General features: G+C 39.2%; 1 protein-coding gene across 1 annotated transcript in view; it reads left to right on the top strand.

Annotated features, from left to right (window-relative positions):
- Nucleotides 1-3,140: 3,140 nt before the first annotated feature.
- The window catches only part of LOC127573621 (nuclear protein AMMECR1-like), a 156,056-nt gene continuing 143,689 nt past the window's right edge, over nucleotides 3,141-15,507 (top strand). The window contains exon 1 of the mRNA XM_052022006.1: nucleotides 3,141-3,183. The gene's annotated coding sequence lies outside the window, so the exon portion shown is untranslated. The remainder of the gene's footprint in view (nucleotides 3,184-15,507) is intronic.

A 15,507-nucleotide genomic window follows, 5' to 3' on the forward strand; every position in this document is an offset into this window, starting at 1 on the left:
AAGTGCACACACACACACACACAACGAACTAGTACAAATGATCAGGGAATGAACAAATATGTTGTCTGGACCCTCTGAATCAGGACAAACAACGGCTCTATGCTACTGGGAATCTACTCAGGATGCTCCTAGACCCCTGAGGAAGTGCACCCTCTCACCTGTGGTCTCGACCCCAGCAGCAATCGGAAAAGGGAGCGAAAGCCCACGTGTACCATCTTTTCTAGGGCTGTAGTGGGGTGGAGCCCACTCAGGTGTAACAAGCCAATGATTCAGGGTCAAGAACAAAGGTGGGTTACGAGCCAATCCTCAGGTGTGCTCTTTAATGGGTGGGGCAGAGCCGGACCCTTGATTGACAGTGGTGTAGCTTCCAACCTGATTGACAATGCTATCATCCGACCATGGGGATCAGTAGTGTTGTCACTGTCATCTGACCCCTGGCCTTTCATACTACAGTATGAAAGTGCCACATGATTGCCAGAAGTTCTTGACTGTGAATTTCAATCAGTTTAACCAAGGACTAGTCCCTTCATTTGCAACATACTCAAGGGGAATTTGAAAATGATGCAAATAGTGGTAAAGGAGATTACTCCATCTTCACATCATTTTAAGGAAAGTAAATAAAACTGAAGATGCTGGAGTATGAAACAAAAATAGAATGCTTCCAGTATTTCTGCTTTTGTTTCACATCTTTTTTAACTTGGAGTTGTTTAGTTTAGAAGATGCAATCTCCACCCCTGTTGTTTCAGAAATGTCAGTTACATTCAAGCACTACGAAACAACGTTCTTTCTTTCTAAACACCAGATCAAATATTTTAACCAAATATACCAAAAGTATGGTATTTCATCCAGGTTTCTTTCTCATACTTAATACTAATGTCAACCTAATTTTGTGGGATTGTGTGGGTGGGGTTGGGGATGTTCTGCATATTATTGCATGTAGGTATCTTTCTCAAGTCCCAATAGACATTGCATATTCCTGCACATCTGTAAATATGAAGAGAATGTTTACATTGCTGTATGGCTTATTGAATTTATCATGTAATTTCACATGATCTTCTTTTACTTCAGATAGTGACATCTTTATGCTACTGATGCAATGGGCCAAATGTATTGTAATTTGTCAAAGTTTTCTGTGATTCTATAATCTTCCTGCAGTCTTTCGATGTGCAATTTGTCCAGCAACATTTTCAATTGTTTTAATGGATATTCAGTTACGAATCCCAAAAGATAATTTCTCAATGCCTTCAACCTTTTGCCCAGATTAAAATTTTTCCATCTATAAACAGAAAATGCAATTCCCTAAACTCGGTTGCTCCTGATAGTGTATTTTATGCCTAACTGCTTGAGAATAGATTTGTTATCTCCCTTTATTGAAATGAAGTCTAATATTTTTTTTATCTTAACATTGAACCCAATAACGCAATCCGTGGACAATATTTTTTATCAAGCTTTATTGTTGGCCACAAACACAGATTTTGCTAGCTATAAACATATTGCAGTCCATGTACCTACCTGTAAGTTCATTTTCCAATCTTTATAATTGTCAAATATTTTTGTAAACTGCTGCAGCCTTCATTAGAGTCATAGACTAGAGTCATAGAGTTATACAGCATGGAAACAGGCCCTTTGGCCCAACTGGTCCATGCTGACCAAGAGATAAATGTTTATCTACAGCCACAATTAGCTGTAGCAAAATTATGAGCTACGAGTTAATTAATAAATTAAGCCATCATCACATTTATTAAAGGCAGGTTTACCCATCAGCTGCAATGGAGTCAGATCAGATGATGCCAGAAAGAAGGAAGTGCCACTCTAGCATATCCCACTCAGGACTTTGCATATATAGAAAATTCGGTCCTAGTGTTCATTTCTGTTAAATAGAAAAATTTCGTTATTTGTGAATAAAAGTACAGCTTACTGAACAAAGTTCACAGCTTGGCTTAAAAATTTGAATAACACTGTACACATTTTTTACATAAATAATTCTAAAAGAACTTCCTGCGGTTGAAGTACAGCTCAATATTGTATAGTGGAGTTACCTTTGGCAGCCTCTTAGGACAGGAATCACACTACTTACATAAGACATCAATGGGTATCTCACCTCTTATTAGGTCCAAAGCAGAAACTGTTTACTTACATAAGACATCATGGGTATCTCACCTTTTATTGGGTCCAAAGCAGAAACTGTTTTTACACTGAATGCGGTGAAGTTACCAGGTCTTCCAGAGGTATGACCAATGGTCCTTAAAGAGCTACTGGAGGCATTGGTCCATCCAGCTCTACATTTAAGAACCTTTACTTCTGGTGGTCATGGTTTGGCTCCGTCCATACCATCTCACTGCAGCCCCAGATTCACTGCAGGTTCTTACAGCCCTTGGTAGGTAATAAAAAAGAGTCAAGCAGACAAATTTGTGGTCCTGCCAATGGCTTCTTCAGATGCCTCCAGATCATTTTGGACATGATCCAAATTATTAGACAAAATGGACAAAGATATTTTAAGAGTAGAATACTATCTGAGTAAACAGAATTAAAATATTATAATAACCTATATATTAATGGACATCTCCAATATATCAATTTTTGTTAAGCAGCATCCTGCTTCCACACAACCTATTTTATAATTATTGAATGAAAAAATATAAATACTAATAAAATAAATAACCCTAAACCTCAAATTGCAAGAAAGTAAATAATATTCAGTTTATCTCAATATTTAGATCTTGTTTAATTAAGTTGGACTTTTTACTTCTAGGAATCACATTCAATCTTATGTCTGTAATAAACAATGCAGACCACTTAAAACAACTGCAGTTCATAAACACCAGATGGTTGGGCAGTAAAAACCTAAAAATCATCAGGTGCAAAATCTGAACTGCAGATGGTAGAAGAATGGGAACCACATAATGTGGCTCCTGTTTATCTACAAAATAAATTGATTGCACAATGAATAATGGGTCCTTGGGTAACAACCGTAGAACAAAGCTGTCTTGATTTGTTTTCCTGCATTGAGCCAAAATACAGTGACTTGGCTTTGTTACAGTTAAACTATGCACTGAAACTATGATGAGAACATAAACAAATGTTGCTAGAGCAACACATTCTCTGATTCACGTCATTTCCACCTACCTACAAATACAAAAATAACCAAAGTGAAGCCATTAGAAATTCAGCTGTAAGACAAAGGTAGGAATTTTGTTAATGCTTGCCTTACATAAACAGCTAGAAAGGAATATTTAAATATAAAGCTTTGAAATTAAATACAAAGAGAAAAAAGAACATATTGGTTGAAGTTGCACTTTAACTAGCTGCCAATCTTTGTGTTTGTGTTTAGAAGAAGAGAGAAACAAACATGTATGGCAAGGATTTAGCACTCATAATTAACTTGTATATGAAGAAGCAGCTATGTCAGTTTGTTATTTTTATTGGTATAAGTGCCTGGAAATTATTATCAACAATTATGATTCATATAGCCAGTGTATGAGAAAATGTGGGATACTTAAGCTTATGGAGAAGACAAGCCAATTAGTAAGATTGGACATTAGGTTTCGTCAAACTGTGACCAGCTGGGGAATGATTGGATGACAAGTTCAAGTTCAAGTTAAATGACAAATGACAAAGCAATTACTTGATAGCACCAAACTTTCACTACATCATTCTTTGAAGGTTTTTACAGTCTGTAATAGAATGTGTTTACATTTTTACTTATTAACATGCAAACTTTGTCTCAGCAGTCCTGTGCATTAGATTACTAATGACTTCCAAGTTTCTTGCAAAATTCCCTATCTTGCCAGTTAACATATATCGCCTATTGAGGGGAAAAGCATCAAGTACAAGGTAGCTGTGTTGCTAGAGGAATTCAGAAGACTAAATTGAATCTGGTTTGCAAAATAATTTGTGAAAAGGAAATAAAGGTACCTACAAGGAATCATTGTTCTAATATCATTATAAAAAGTTATTGAAGTTGCTTCTATGACCCCATTCTTTTTGTGAACTGTGACTTCTGCCTTTCAAGCTCTGTCAAATAAATGGAAGCAATCCCTTGAGAACCAAGACATTTTTCATGTGTAGCATGGCATTACTTATGTGAATGCACAAATAACCACTGGGTTCTATGAAATCCAAGTAGTGTGAACAGATAGTTCCACTCATTCTATCTGCATATATTTGAATAGTAATCTCACTGAAAGATGAAATTCATTTAACTCTGTGGCTCATTTTGTCTTGTTATGAGAACTCTGTCAAATTAATGATAAAATTTTAGAATTTATTGTTTAGATATGTCTAATCATATAATAAATTTGAGAACTATTTTCATTGAGGTAATACATAAAGAAGGAACATATAAGGGTATATAAAAGGTACAAGAGTGCAGGGGCTACACCACAAATATCTGCAGTATAAAATCAAGAACAATATTTGATGGAGCACATTTTAAGTATTACACATTAATGTTCACTCTTTTATCCATCATGTTTCCGTGGGTAATCTAACAAAACAATTATATTTTAAAACAGATGCTTGAAATATGAAATTCTCTGCAAGAGACACTAAGACTGCAAAGATAATGGAGGCTAAATTTGCTACTGATTAGCACATGCCTGTTGATTGCATGCAGGCGGTGCACCAATTTAGAATGGTTTCAGCATTCAGCCAGGGACAAACATGCTACTGGCGGAATAGACATATCAGCAGGAAACCACATAGAGTGGCTATCATCAGTTAAAGTTAGCTTTCACTGATTAAAGTTAGTTAAAGTTAGCCCACATCTCTTAAAGGATGGTGATCTGTAGCTGTAGCTGATGTTCACAATTAATCTGAGCATGAATCTGATTTATAAAACCATGAAGAAGAGTATAATATGGAAGAGTGGAGAAAGTGGAAAATAGGAGATCTGTCCTGCCTCAGAGGAGGTCAGAAGATGCTCTGGAAACACACTCAGAAAATAGTGGGAGTAAATTGCACAGGAATCAATATGAGGAGTCAAGCCTGGAGGATCTAGATACAGGAGGTGAAGTGGCTTCTCATCTTCAAATCCTATATCTTACCAACTGCATCACTAGCCTCAAACAATGCTCAATTCACCAGCTTCAATCACTCACCAACCATCAATCTTAATCAGCCAGGGACTCATACTTTTCATCCAAATACTCCACTGAATCCTCATGTACTTAGCGCCACTGCAAATGTGACAACCACATCTCACCTCTCACGCACACTGATAACCTTTACAGCGATGACATCACCCAATCAAACAGATTGTACCACATTCATTGATACTTGGCTCTCTTCTGCAGAACAAAATGGCTCAAAACCAGAGGATATAGAAGATAACTTGAATGAGATACAGTTGTGCCTGTATTTCCTAAACTGGAGACAATACTGACTAGTACTGGGCCAGATATTGTCAAGGTTGGAATGAGATATGGAGCTGGGACCATCCTCACAACTAATACTCCTCCTCAAATCCCACTTCACCTCAACCTACTCTCTCTTTTGATTTAGATATTCCAGATGGTTAAGCAGCACCTTGTAATTCCAGCACCACCCCACCTTCTCCCATCTCCCAAGCCAACTCCCAGCTCTATGAACTTATCCTTTGTCCCTTTTATTATTTCAGTACTGCAACCTGGCCAGGGAGAAGATGAACATCAAGAAGAGAAGGATTTGAAGATGCACTGTCACACTATTTCATACAGCCACCAATCAGATACTGGCAATTTGCAGGACAGCTTCAAGTCTGTAATTGCACAGGGTAAGACCAAGAGCATATAGAAGAATATAAGCATTTCACTTTTTGTCAAGGCTGTATGTGAACTTTGCTGCAGATGACTCAGAGGAGTAGTTTGATGGTGCAGGCTACAGAAGACAGCTGATGGGTGTGCACCATAAAATGACTGGTGCACAGCAAAGTCTCCCAGAAAGCCTGCGTTCAATGTCAAGGATCTTGAGGGACCCTGCACTGACCTAACACCGGGCACTGCACAGAGCCTGGAGACCATCCTTTCTACCATGGAAGTGGAGGCCAGCTTAATAGTAGACCTGAGGATCCAAATGGTGCAGCTTCTCATAACCAATATTGTAGGTTCCAGCCATCACAAGTAGAAGCCACACAATGTGTGCTGCAAGGAAGCTTGTAGACTGCTGTAATACAAATCAATTTGTTCTCATACAAGCTCAGATTGCTGTCATTATGGCTGTGGATTACACTGAATAAAAGGGCTCACAGGTGCCACAGCATCCGCCATTTTGACCTGCTGCAGATTAGTATGAATACTGAGTTGCCACCTTTTACAAATGGCAGTAGTTCCTTGGAGCACAGACCTCTGTACTTTCTCAGGAAGATTACATTGGTTTTCTCACTCCTGTTACACCACCACTGTCCTTCCTTTTGCATATCAGCCACATAGCCCAGACTGCTACCATGCAGAACAGGCCTTTGGGGCTCAGAGCTGCTCGCAATCAGTTTCCCATGTGATATCCAGTTTCTGTCACACCTTCCAAGCTATGCTGCAGCCAAGAGTGTAGCACTATATGGGAGCTCTTAGGGCATGCATTATCTAGTTAGTTGACTCTTGCATGCAATATGACAGGATTTCATTCATGTATTTAGCCTAGAATGTTTATTCTGGAGAAACTTTCATTTCTCATTTCGAGGAAAATAAGATAAGGACTTTTGGTGAGTTCTGCATGGTTTACTCACATGAGTCCAAGAAGGTGTTGCTGTATGCCATTGCTCTGCTAACTTATTTTGATTGGCACCATGGTCTTCACTGTCTGCAGGCTGTATCAGTCAGCATTGTATTGTGAACTTAGTCATCAGCCATGTTGTCAACGGCTACCTCTTTGCTTTGATTCAAACGTAAATGAATCAGAATCAAAATCAGGTTTATCATCACTGTCTTATATGACGTGAAATGTGTTACTTTGCGGCAGCAGTACAGTGCAAAGAGATTAAAAACTATTAATTACAAAATAAACAAATAGTGCAAATAAAAGGAACAATGAGGTAATGTTCATGGACCATTCAGAAATCTGATGGCGAAGGGGAAGAAGCTGTTCCTGAATCATTGAGTGGGGGTCTTCAGGCTCCTGTACCTCCTCCCTGATGGTAGTAATGAGAAGAGGGCATGTCCCGGATGGTGAGCGTCCTTAATGATGGATGCTGCCTTCTTGAGGCACCGCCTCTTGAAGATATAAAATAAAGATTGCTGCAGAATGAAGGCAATGGGACTGCTGCCTGGATACTGTGCATTGGCTTTCGTTACTCACTGCCTGTTATCATGAACTTACTAGCACCAAGGGAGCAGAAGCCCATCCAGATCTACTATCGGACAGTGATGGCACCAAAGCAATGTTAGTTGACACCATAGAACAGCCTGAAATCCCAGCAAAGCTTTCTGCCCTCTCTGGTAAGACAGAATGAAATATAGTTAGCAGTTTTGAATAGAGAGCTTTGATGACTACCCTCGTACAATGGCAGACAACAAAATGTGAGATGCGACAAATAACTCCAGCTTCTTACAGTAACATGAGACAAAGAAGTTCATTATCACGGCCACCTACGCAGATTCTGGTAATCAGTACTTGCCCTACACTGAGGTTGAAATTATAGCTGCAGCAGAAAAGAAAAGCAAATAGATTACTTGCTTGATCTTCAGTGGGGTTCATGTTGGAAGATTGCTCCGGGCACCCTAGGTGGACAGCCTTTTGCCGAATGCTCCTTTCTGTATTGACCGCCTTCCTTTATCCAACAGCTTATTCTGCTCTTGGTGCCCTCTCCCTTCACACTGCATTGCAAGAGGAATGGATACATCCTTGCCAAGGATCCGAAAGAGCTTCATCGCCTGTTATATTTCACTCCCTATAACCCTTTTGCAATTTGAGACCATAAAGAGCAGCAAAAACATTGGTGTCACAACAATACCCCAAAACACAAGTGGCAAGAATCTATTAGCAATCCATCAAGCCTGCTCTGTCACTCAATGAGATTGTGGATGAGCTGTGACCCAAACAGATACAAGCCTTTTTCTATATCAATACCTTTGGTTAACAAAAATTCAGATTTAATATTAACAATCAATTTAGTATCATTTGCCATTTGTGAGCAAGTTTCAAATTTCTATCACCACTTTGTGTGTACAAATGTCTCCTAAATTCACTACAAATGTCTGGCTCTAACTTTGAGGCTATAATCCCTAGTTCAAGTCTTTCCATCCAGAAGAAATAATTTCTATCAGTCCCCTTATTACCTCAAAGACTTCAATCAAATCACCCTTAACTTTCTAGATTCAGCGAATACAACCCTGGTTTGTGCAATCACTGCTCATTGTTTAACCTATGGATCCCAGGACTCACCTCATAAATCTATTCTGTATTCCCTGCCAGGCCAATATATCCTCCAGGTATGATCTAACTAAGGTTTATGGCACTACATTTTTACTTCTATCCCCTTTATTCCAGTCTACAAGTTATAAAGGTCAGTATTCCTTTGACCTTTTGGGGTTATTTTGTACAATCTTAAAGATTAATATGCATGGATCCATAAGTCTTGGAAGACCTCAATTCTTACTAGATTTTCACAGTTGAGAAAATGCTATCCTGTCCTTCATAGATCCTTTTTAGGACCTTAGACATGGGATTGGCCATGATCTTACTGAATCGCAAACGAACTCAAGGCCTCCTCCTGTTTTTATTCCTTATGTTCAGATTCAATAACTTCACATCTGCCACATTGAAATCCATTTGCTCAAACTATTAATATCTTCCTGTCATTTAATGTTTCCATTTAAACAGTTTACAACATCATCTTTCTATCATCAGCCCAAACTTGCAAATATAGCTTTCCATTCCATCATCTAAGTAATCCATAAATGCATTGTACAGTTGTGGCACCAACACAGATTCTTGGGATAAGCCACTAGTCACATCTGGGATGTTATTCTCTTCCTCTGCTGTAAATATTAATGCAAAATGATCAACAATCAAAATTCAACATACCTATAATGTTCTTATTTTCATGTACAACACTGACATACAAATTAGGAGCCGGAGTAGATCACTCAGCCCCCTCTGTCTTACTTTGCATTTAATAAGATCATGGCTTATCTGATTGCAACCTCAGCTGTATAGTCCTGCCTACCCCAACAACCTTTAACCCCCTCGCTTTTCAAGAATCCATCTACCTCTGAAAGTTATTTAAAGAATCTGTTCCTGCTGCCCTATGAAGGAGAAAGTTCCAAAGACTCACTATGTCTGAGAAAAAACAATTGCCCCTTCTGCCTTTGATGGGTGATTCCTTATTTTTAAACAGTGACCTATAATTATAGATTATCCCACAAATGAAAATATTGTCTCCAATCCACCCTGTCAAGATCCTTCATGACCTTGTATATTTGAATCAACTCCCTTCTCACTCATTGAAGCTCCAGCCAAACAAGCCCAACCTATCCAACCTGTCCTCATGAGCCAACCCTCTCATTCCAGGTATTGGTCTGGTAAGGCTTCTCAGAACTGTTTTCAATCCATAAGCATCCTTCCCTAAATGAGGAAACCAACAATGTTTCCACAGTTATGCATTCTATCATATTACATCTGCTGCCAATAGACGTATATACAAATGCCATTAACATCTGAAATTCTATTCTGTTTCTTAATTGTATGTTTTGTTCTCCTTAGTAAATAACATGAAAATTGTTGATTATCTCTGTGACTGGCACTGGCAGGAGGCCTTCCTGCTGTTAAACACACGTTCAGCCATGCAAGGTTAAGACATGGGGTTGACAAGGGTGTTGAACTGCAAAATAGCAGCATCTGCATCAAATCAGCAGTGCACATTAATTGATCTGCTTTCTCTGACTGCATGTATAGTTAATGTTATCACCAAAAGGTATCCAACACAGTTCACCCCACAAGTGTGCATTTGCCCGAATTGGAAGTCATTTTGGATCTGTAAAGTTGTTCATATTGTTGTAAAGATTGTACTCCATAGGAGGTTTTGTTTTAAATTTCAATATGATTTGAATGTAAGACCTTTAGCCAGAGTCCAGAAAGCTTCTTAACTGCTGCTCTGGACTGAGAAATAGACCTCATTATATGCATGTGAGTGAGTTGATTTCCATTGGAGTAAAGATTACGGGAATATTTAAAGGGATTGGATTTATATCCACTGTGAAAGTGTTTGAAGTTAATGGAATGATTCATCTGTTGAACTTACAAGAAGTATGGAAGAGAGAATAGAGAACCTAGACGGAAGAAAAGAATTATTACTTGAGGTTGTCACAAATACATTGTATCTTGGACGGTCTCAATAAATCAAGTGGATTTTCTTGTTTCAAGTCTTTTTATTCATTTTTGGAATGTGGGTGATGCTAACAAGGCCTACGTATATTACCCACTGCTAATTAACCTTGAGAATATAGTGATGGAGAGCTGTCTTCTTAAAGTGCTGTATTCATTCTGGTGAAGATACTTCCACACTGCTATTGCATAGCAAGACCCAGGATTTGGACCAATGATAAAGAAATGTCAAGTCAGGAGGCTGCAGATGGGTATAAGTGGTGTTGTTCCCTTAACCCTGCTGCCCATCTCATCTTGATTGAAGAGCTCATAGCTTTGGGGAGTGCAGTTAATGGAGCTTTGTGGAGTAATTGCTTGCATCTTATAGGTTTTACATACTGTAGTATTGGTACATTGGAGGTGGAGTGAATGAATGTTTAGTACGGTGGATGAGGTAGAAAGCAAGTGAGCAGTCTAGTCCAGTATGAAGTTGAATATTTTATGTATTGTCAGAGATGCACTCATCTAGGCAGGTGAAAATTATTCCATCACACTTCTAAATTGTGCCTTGTAGTTGGGTGGTAAAGCTTTTAGCAATTAGAAGGTGAATCACTCACTATGGTTACCCAGCCTCTGGCCTGCTCTTGTGGCTTCAGTATATTTTTGGCTGATCCAGTTGGTTCCAGTCAATAGTGATCTCAAGGATATTGATGATGGGAACTCAACAATGGATTAGTCACAGTATCAGTTGAAAACCCATCAGCTCAGTACAATTAAAATCCAGTTCACTAAAGAGCAGAACTGCAGTAGAAAGTCTGAAGTTTGTTGCATAGCAGACATAAGAGACACAGAAGTAAGGCATAATGTGGCTTTCTTCAATAAATGGATGTGGCATATTGAAGTTTTTTTTTTTAAAAAAGCTTAAAGTTTGGTCAGATTCTTTTTAGTGATTGCCATATATGAGACATATTAATATCCTAAATATGAAAAAGTAAAACAATTATATTTACTGATCTTTAAACATAAATGTTCTTTGAGAGTCAATTTTTCTCCAGTCCTCCAGCCTGTCTAAATTGTTCACCTGTTTGTGCAACATCCAACAATGAATGAGCAGAAATCTCCTCAAACTAAAAATTAAGAAGAAATTGTTTGGACTGCATCGCAAACACATTTTGGAATGGTTGCTTCTCTCTCTCTCTCTCTCTCTCTCTCTCTCTCTCTCTCTCTCTCTCTCTCTCTCTCTCACCCTCCCTCCCTCCCTCCCTCCCTCCCTCCCCCCCCCCCTCACCCCCCCCCCCCTCCCCCCCCCCCCTCTGGTCTGAAACTGAAGTGATCTGTTCACAACCAGGGTGTGATATTTGATTCCAAGTTCAGCTTCAGATATCACAGGAAGACTCTATTTATCCACCTCTGTAGTGTTGTCCTGCTCTACCCTGTCAGTTCAGCTACTGCTGAAACTCTCATCAGTCCCTCTGGACTCTTAACCATTTCAAATCTATCCAAGAGTTTGTTCCCCTGCAGGATTAACTTGTCTTGCAAAACTTTAGTCCTATTAAAAATATGAAGAATTCATTGATTGTGTCGTACCTTGTCAACTTATGACCATTGGGGTATATATTTTGTTTTAAAACAATTAATCAGGTATCACATCGAAACTTCTTTAATGACTATTACCCGCTTGGTTCACCATAGGCACCATCGGGAACCGGGCTCGTTTTAAGCACCATGGTCAGCGTTTGGCCACTAACCTGTGTAAATGTCAGCTCAATGCAATGAATTTATCACTACCAGGCGGCGCATCACCGGGGTCTTTCCTGTCATCTTATCCCCGTCGGGTTTTCGTGGAGCAATCCAAACCCCCCCCCCCCCTCCCCCCACCTTCATTCTCACTTTCTCACCCTAACCTCCTGTATGAACATTTGTTTCGAACTTATTTGTACCTTAAAAGATGCGACGGTGTGTTATATTCCAACAACTATCTGCAATTTGTCCTCACTCTTCGTGACAACCGTTCACGGATCACTGCTGAAACAAAGGAGTCTTTCCCCGAGTAGCTTTGTCAAAGTACTCCATAGTTGTTAAGCATCTATTAAATCTCCTTTGGTATGCTTCAGTGAAAACAGTCGGATTCCTAACTTTCTCCTTCTAACGAGTTTCCCATCGCAGATATTAATATGTACACTCGCAGGCTTTAATGTCCTTTCTCTAATGGGCCTTCCAAAATTGCAGACACTTAATGAATGCAAACAGCAACAGGAAATTGTTTTTAGATAACTAATCATTTCCCTGATGATAGCGTTTAAGTGCCACCACTTCAGCTCAAAGGAATTTTTTTTCTTAAAAGGCCTTAGAGTTTCATTTAATCATCTTTCGATCCACCCAAAGTGCCTTGGTTTTAGTTGTGCTGTTTAATATAATTCCGTACAAAAAATCAGCCGTATCGATTGTACTGAAGCGGGTGTAAAGTCAAAATATTCACCTGTAATTTCTCTGTCGTGACATATGTGTTATGATTAAATAACTGAAGTAACTTGTAATATTAATCTCCGTATGTGGGAGTCACTGCAAGGCCGGAATCCATTGTCCTCCCCCAGAACTGAATGGTTTGCAAGGCTATTTAAGGGGGCAGTTAATAATCAACCAGGTTGATGTAGGACTAGAGTAGCAAATACACCAGACTTGATAAGGCAGGCAGGTTTCCTTCCCTAAGGAGCTTTAGCAAACCAACTGAAATTTTATAACAATCAAACTACCCTATCTTGTACTGTAGTGTTATGTTGTTGGAACACCATGAGATCCATTTCAATATACTGATACAGAGGAAGTGAGTACTGCCATAGATCAATGGATTCAAATCATTCTGTGCTATGTAGATTTTAATGTTTCATTACATCCTATTAAATACTTGCAAACAAGTACTAACACAGCTTAGTTACAGACCTTTTCATAAGCATAATGCCCCTTTTATTGAGAAATACCCAGTATAGTGACAGGCAAGGTGCAGCAACAACATGGATCTGCAAGGATAAAGAACTAAATTCTTCACAATTGATAACAAGTAGTGACCGGAAGGAAAACACAATCTATTTGCTTTTGAAAAATATATTTTATCCTCTATGTATTTTCAGTTGAAAGTCGAGGTAACATTGGCCATTTGTTTCCATTTATAGACAATTGTGAGAAGGAAGAAGACAATTTTAGAATGGTTATTCTATTAATGCTAGAGCTCTTCCTAATTTTACAAATGTTTTTCTGTGCTCAAAAATGTGTATAAGGATGATGGGGCTTTAATGCAGATACTGAGAAGTCATTGGGTAATGCAATCTGTTTGCCTTACAGGGAATCTTTGGCTTAACTGAGTACACTGTTGACTTCCATTATTGTAAAGAGATATACATAATTTGATATAAAACTGCATAACAAAGCATTAAGAAACACACTTTGATGATGTGGAAGTCCTGCTACTGGAATTGTAGCAGTGGAGTCAAGAAGCACCCTACTGTTAACTGTCAGCTCCAAGCAAATAGGAAAAATGTAAAAGAGCAAGGTGAATGCTGCCTCTCTGGTCAATTAAACCTAGGAGCTAAGGCCGATAAAACTTAGCAATATCAGGAGAAGTGCCAAGGAAATGACAAATGACTTTACATACATGTTTATGATTTGACCATGGAAGGCATGGAGAAATCAAAAATATGCCACTGTATTGTCAGAGAACTGTATTGGCAAAGAATTGTAATCATTTTTGCCTGTTATAGCTGTAGGTTTACAACTGAGATTATAAGATCTTCATACAGTGGCTAATCATTCAGTTGACCCCAAACAGCAAACAATTCACTTAATAATGTATTGTCAGAGCGACAATGGTGGATTTTGGCTTGGGATATACTTCAGATGCTTATTCATAAAGTCATATGTCATACAGCACAGAAACAGACCCTTTGGCCCACCACATCCATGCCAAACTTTTTGCCCATCTACATTAATCCCATGTACCTGTAATAGGACCGTACCCTTCTATGCCTTGCCTATTTAAGTGTCTGTCTAAATGCTTCTTAAATGCAGTAGTTGTATCTGATTCCACCACCTCCTCTGGCAGTGAGTTCCATAGAACCATAGAACCATGGAACAATACAGCACAATACAGGCCCTTCAGCCCACCATGTTGTGCCACCCTTCAAACCACACCTAAGACTATCTAACCCCTTCCTCCCACATACCCCTCTATTTTAAGTTCCTCCATATGCTTATCTAACAATCTCTTGAACTTGACCAACGTATCGGCCTCCACCACCACCCCAGGCAGTGCATTCCATGCACCAACCACTCTCTGGGTGAAAACCTCCCTCTGATATCTCCCTTGAACTTCCCACCCATTACCTTAAAGCCATGTCCCCCTGTATTGAGCATTGGTGCCCTGAGGAAGAGGCGCTGGCTGTCCACTCTATCTATTCCTCTTAATATTTTGTATACCTCTATCACATCTCCCTTCATCCTCCTTCTCTCCAATGAGTAAAGCCCTAGCTCCTTTAGTCTCTTTAGTCCAGATACCAACCACTCAGTGTAAAGGCTTACCCTAAGATCCCTTTTAAATCTCCTACCTCCTCACCTTACAACTATGTTTTTGATACCCTTACCATGAGAAAAAAGATTTTAAAGGATCCTGACCATGCCTCTCATAACTTACATACTTCCATCCGGTCACCCCTCAGCCTCCTTCGCTCCGGGGAATCAAGCCCAGGCTATCTGATATCTCCCCATAACTAATATCCTCCAATCCAGACAACCTCCTGGTGAATCTCCTCTGCGGTCTCCACAGCGCAATCACATCCTTCCTACAGTGTGGCAACCAAATATTGCAAGTGCAGCCTAAGAAGTGTTTTGTAAAGCCACAACATAATGTCCTAGCTCAAGATTGGCCTACAAAACCGCAATCTCAATGTGAACAAAAGTTTTCTGATTTAAGAAAGTTTTGAGGGGGATCTTGATTGATGAACTGACTCACTACCACAATATTTTTGCCACCATTAGGAACTGGCCTGGAATCAGAAATTAAAATAGAAAGCCCTAGAAATGCACAGCAGTTGAGTTAGCATTCATTGAGGAAAGTCAAATTACTGTAATTTTCAGATGATGGGCAGATATGAAGTATTGACCTTCTTTGGCACTAACTAGTTTGTAGTGCAGTTTTTATTATTACATTAGCACCCTCGGATTTCCAGGTGTGTACCTTGT

The sequence above is a fragment of the Pristis pectinata genome, chromosome 8 (assembly GCF_009764475.1).
Source record: "Pristis pectinata isolate sPriPec2 chromosome 8, sPriPec2.1.pri, whole genome shotgun sequence".
In the NCBI taxonomy this organism is placed as follows: Eukaryota; Metazoa; Chordata; class Chondrichthyes; order Rhinopristiformes; family Pristidae; genus Pristis; species Pristis pectinata.